The following is a 6,301-nucleotide window of genomic DNA, read 5'->3' as shown; positions in this document are numbered from 1 at the left end:
CTCCCTATGGCCTATGGGGGGAGGAGTTACCGTATCGACCACCTAGGGCATGTCACAGTCGATACCGCCACCGAAGCCGCATAGAAGCAGCTAACTATACACATTCCCTCCGACAACCGTCGCCCAACCAAACGTTTTGTAAGCACATGCCTCTCACACGTCTCTCGTTACCCACTTTAAAAGGCAACAGTTTATTGTAACATATTCCAAATTTCATGTTAAATTGCAGACTAAGCGTTCTAAGAGGATGTGCCGTTGCGACATTTCAAGTGCTAGCCACATGAAACCGCTACAATAGCATATTCTCTGACTCATGTAGCTTAACATGTTGACCGAACTTTTGTATACAGCAGGTTATATATAAGATATAGAAATAAAGACAAATTCACTCTTTGGTCGAACTTCAACCAGTCCACTTCAGTGTTTTTAATTTCAACAAACATTAAACCATACAATCAGTTTAAAACATAACTACAACAACTTCGTGGGGGTTTGCATACTAACGCACTCCTCCGATTACTTCCACATCCTTTGTTACCGAGGGCCACACTGGTAACTCGCGCGCTGTACTTTTTTCGGCCGCCCGTTATCTTTCCGTTCTCTGCCTTTTGTGCTCGATTTTTCACATATTTTGTCGCCTAAATCTTGCAGGTGTTCATTTCATTGTCCGACACAGAGTATGAAAATGCCCTTGTTAGGGTATGCCTGACTACCTAGTACCCTAGATTTGCAATTTCACCCATGTGTGATGCCTTATCTTTCCCTACTCCTCTGCTAGGGTACATACTCTCTAGGGTATGCCCGACTGAAAACACCCTGTATTCAACTTTTTTCCCTGAAAACACTTATTTGGGCATATTTGCGGAGCTTTAATCCGCAAACATGCCACGCCCCTAAACGCCTCCTAGGTCCTTGCTCGGGCGCCACTTGTAAGGAAGCTACTGGCCGGGGTACAACTCTCAGTCTCACCAGGACCAGCAATTTACAAGACATTTGTTAGTTTGCTGGGATGGACGGCTTAGAGGGGGGAGGAAGTGCTTCAAACAAACTATGACTCCTACTACTTTCATAGGATAGGGAGGGAGATGCATACACACGACCGGGATTGCTCACGCGGTCAGCAGACCAGGCCCAGATCCACACATACACGGCCGGGATTGCTCACGTGGTCAGCAGACTAAGCCCCAACTCATTGCTCACGCGATCGGCAAACTAAGCCCTGATTCACATATACACGGCCGGGATGGTTATGAGAAAAGGTTATGCTGAACAATGGTAAAGTTCGGGGTCCGAAGTTAATATTAATCGAAAACGAACGAATTAACCGACTTTCCTTGCTAATTTCATTTATTCATATCATTCTCGCTCCAAAAGTGCCGGCACGCTCGCAAGCGAGCTATGCGCTTGCCTTGGCCGCTCAACTTCGCAGCGAGCTTTCGCAACTTCGCCGCCGAATTGAAGCTGCGCTCTCGAGACGGTGTTGAGTAACCGATCGGCAACGCACGGTTGCTGCGGCGGCCGGCGCTTAAATTCAAACCTACTTATGCGTGGCCCCTTGCACTAACTGCAATGATGCTACGACTTATAAGCTTAACGGCTTCTTGCCTTTAGTAGTTTGGTTCTCTCTTATTCTATTAGTTCTTACAATAAACAAAACTTATAATACTGCTGGCTCCTTGCCTCTTACTTAGCTAAGATCTTATTTTAATACTTATAAACTAACAAAACAAATTCAATTATGACAACATAACGGCTCCATGCCGTGGATCCAGAACTGTAGGGTGGCTGACTCAAATAGCCGCCTCTCAACGTGCTTCGGAATATTTTGGAAATTCTATCCGCATTAGTGGTAATGTATATATATATATAATACTTCTATACGAATCTTAGCATTCATATTTTAAATTAATATACTAATATATATGCAAAACAAAAATAACAAAAGTATGTGCGCTGAGAGTTATGATGTAAAAGAGTTAGACGCGCGACGTATATAATTTTTTTATAAAATCAAGTCTATTTATTAGAGCACAAAAAAGTGATCGCGCACTACCAAAAAAAAAGTGGATAATACTATGAAATTATCTATTTAAATATTTTCATAAAATATAGCATTATAGTATAGTATATTAATAGCCATAAATAATGACTATAAATAGTATAAAATAAAATTAAAAAAAATTAAAACGAGAAGGAAGGGCTATCTTCGGCATGCCGAAGATTTAATAGCCTTGCAGACCCAACTTTTTCATAATGCTCATAGTGCTTTGCCCGTATCTAAGAAGCACAGAAAATATAGTTAATGACAGTTAATTAACCGAGTATGGTTAATATGTCTTGAAAAACAAAAAAGTTTTCCATACAACAACTTAATTTCGACCGATCGCTCCTATGGCAGCTATATGATATAGTGGTGCGATTTTAATAGGATTTTTCATATACATATATGGTCAAGATATAGTGAAAAACAAACAAATTTTCCATACAACTTAATTTTCGACCCATCGTTCCTATGGCAGTTATATGATATGGTGGTCCGATCTTAATAGGATATTGCATATATATGAGAAGCATAATAAAACAAATAAATGCCGAGTATTGCCAAGATATCTTGAAAAACAAACAAACTGTCCATACAACAACTTAATTTTCGACCGATCGTACCTATGCAGCTATATGATATAGTGGTCCAATCCAGCTGGTTTTTACATATGAACTGCGTGCAACAGAAAGAGGGACTTCTGCAAAGTTTCATAAAGATAGCTTTAAAACTGAGAGACTAGTTTTTATAGAAACAGACATACGGACAGACGGACATGGCTATATCGACTCGGCTGTTAATACTGATCAAGAATATATATAGTTTATGTCTCCTTCTATGCGTTACACATTTCACGACAAAATTATAATACTCTCTGCAAGGGTATAAGAGCTCTATGGACTCTACGTTCAACATCAAGAACGCGGTAGATTTTAAAGACAGAGTTAACAATTCCTACATTAGAGAAATAGAAACATTAGTATCCTTTGACGTACTCTCCTTGTTTCCCAGCATACCAATGGAATTAGCACTTGACACAATAAAAAAAAAAAAATTAGAAGAACACACTAGTATACCAAAACAACTTTTTATGGACATAGTTAAATTTTACATTCAGGAAAGCCGATATTTTAAATACGAAGACAAAATATACAAACAACTAAAAGGAATGCCAATGGGATCACCGTCCTCCCTAGTAATCGCATATATAGTAATAGAGTAACTGATGGAAAATATTAGAGATAAATTAACAAGAAAACCAAGACTTTTGACCAAATATGTAGATGACCTTTAGTCATAACGGACAAAACAGAAGTACATAGAATTCTAAAAGACTTGATTCGTTCCACAAACACATTAAATATACTATAGAATTAGAAAAGGATGGGAAATTAACATTTTTAGACTCTATAGTAAGCTGATTTGACAACACACTCAAAATAAAGTGGTATCAAAATACCATAGCCTCCGGACGAATACTCAACTTCAATTCAAACCACCCAAAAAGTATGATAATCAATACATCAATTGGCTGTATGAAAAGAATGATTAACATATCGGACACAATATACCACAAAGAAATTGAACATGATATTAAAAAACTCTTGACGAAAAATGACTTCCCACAAAATGTAATCAAAACATTATTAAAAAGACGACAAATCGAAAGGAAAGAGCCAACAGATCCTGCCAAAATATATACAAATCCCTAAAATACATATATTAGATTCTGTTTGCTATTTTCTTATATAATATACTACTATACTAGAAACGTTTTCCGCCAATTTACCAATGTTGCGAGTGGAATTTCCCAAATCGCTCAAACACGTATTCATTATATTCTTATGTGGAGCTTTGAAAATAAGTTTGAAGCAAATCGGACACAACTTAAAACTTCGCACAAAAAATCTTTGAGTCGCATTCCACCCGAAAAATTTTGGATTCTGCGAAAAGTGTGAAACACGTTTTAAATGATTTTTCTTAAAGATCTTTGGAAACAAATTTGAACACAAAACGTCCCCCACCAAATCTTTGACCTCCATTTCCACCAAGGAGGAACGGATTTTTCGAAAAGTGTGAAACACCCCTCAAATAAATTTGAACAAAGATCTTTGAAAATAAGTTTGAGGCCGATCGGATGGTAAACAAAAAACTTTCATACAACCGTTTTCCGCCAATTTACCACTGTTGCGGGTGGAATTTCGCAAATCGCTGAAATACGTGTTCATTAAGTTCTTATGGAGAAGTTTGAAAATAGATTTGAAGCAAAGCGGACACAACTTAAATCTTCGCCCAAAAAATCTTTGAATCGCATTCCCCCCGAAGAAGTTTAAATTCTGCGATAAGTGTAAAACACGTCTCAAATGAATTTTCATATAGATACTTGGAAATGAATTTGACGGCGAAACGTCACCCACCAAATTTTTGACCCCCATTTCCACCAAGGATGCATGCATTTTCCAAAAAGTGGGAAACACCCCTCAAATGAATTTGAACAAAGACCTTCGAAAATAAATTTGAGGCCGATCGGATGGTAAACAAAAAAGTTACATACAAACGTTTTTCGCGATTTTTCCACACTTGCGGGTGGAATTTCCCGAAACCCCGTCTTAACGTGCACCATCATCACATAAGGTAGCTACAGTGAAAATTTCAGCTTCCTAGCTCTTACGGTTTGGGCTGTGCGTTGATCACCAATCAGTCAGTCAGTCAGTCAGTCAGTCAGTCAGGACAAACAGTTTTATATATAGAGATGTATATTAGGAATTTGTTTTTTTTGGCAGAACGACTATCAGAACGCCTCACGAACTCAGACTGCTGCAACAAACAAGAAATAAAAGTAGCACACAAACCTACGAATAGATTACAAAAATTCTTGAACAAGAAAAAGTTAAAAATCCCTATGATCGACAAAAGCAACGTCATTTACCAAATAGGATCCAAAGGTTACCAAAAAGGTTCAACAAAATCCAAACTAAAAATAAGGATCCGCAGGATACGTAGAATATTGTTCAAGTACTGATAATAATCATGAGCTGATTGTGACATGAGCAGGATATAGTCGATGGAGCAGAATACAATAGGTGTCGCACCTCTGAAAAATTCATCTTTTAAGCGGCATGAAGACAAATTCAATTAATCCAAACAATGTGCATACTGCAATGAATACTCCTGTGTGTAGGTTAGTTAAGTTAAGACGTCAGCAATGATGTAAAACCCTTGCAGTTTACTCATTTGTAGTTTGCTGTTTGTCCTTTGTGCAAGGCATAACTGAATCACAGATCCGGGATCAACGGGAAAGTTTTGGTGGGTGCGCAGATCATGTAGGTGTGCACGTTGGTATTGCTACCCCGTTACATGTGCTGAATGGCTGCCGGTCTTTAAAATCCTTCCGCCTCCAGCAAAGCAAACTTGATAAACTGTCAGAAACGTTGAAAGCTTGATCACTAAATGAATTGTGATAGAGCAAAGCGATCTTTTGTTCCCATCCTCCACGTCGCTTCTCGGTTTAAGAGGCGTGGTGCATACGAATGTTTGAGGTTAATGTGTACTGACCGCGAAAAGTTGCAGTTTCGGCGGACCAATCAAACCTGCATTTATGCCCAATGAGGACATCCAAGGGGTATTGCGGCGCAGCGCTCATTGGACCGATAAAATTAAGTTCTTCGTTTACTCTTAGCAAATTCGTGACGTAGCAATGTGTCGATACTGTAATACGTTATCTACATTTATTTATATCGACGGAGTTGAGCATATTTGTATATCTGGCATATAACGCTCATCCTTACATTCTTGGAAGATGGATGAACTTGCTAGCTAGAATAGCTCAGGCGTCGTATAATAGCCTTTCTCCACTGGTCTTAAAAATGTCACATTTTCAAGTTTTACATATTGGTGTTCCACCGGTTTTCGGTAACATGTGAGTGGCAAAAGTACTGTTTCTTTAAATAAACAGCTGATCGAGTTGCTTTAATTTACATAAGCGACGCACAGATTTCCTTCCAAAAGTCAAATAATACGGCCCCGAAGTAGGGGCTTTGTTTAATTGACTCTTTGCGAGATTTGGCCAACTTTAAATGTTAAAAACGGTGGGATTATTAAAATTTAAAATTATAATTTAAAGTTACCGCTTGCCTTCGTTGCAATATCAGCTGGTTTATGTTTACATTTTTCACAACATCGATAGAAATCTCGATTAATCATCGCAAAATACACGAAAAGTTCGGGGCGAATTTACACATTTTTAAAAAATGTGACATT

The sequence above is a fragment of the Drosophila montana genome, unplaced genomic scaffold (assembly GCF_035044405.1).
Source record: "Drosophila montana isolate Dmon_TW-CO22-7 unplaced genomic scaffold, ASM3504440v1 contig_96_1, whole genome shotgun sequence".
Taxonomy (NCBI): domain Eukaryota; kingdom Metazoa; phylum Arthropoda; class Insecta; order Diptera; family Drosophilidae; genus Drosophila; species Drosophila montana.
Note: the sequence above shows the minus strand (reverse complement) of the source record.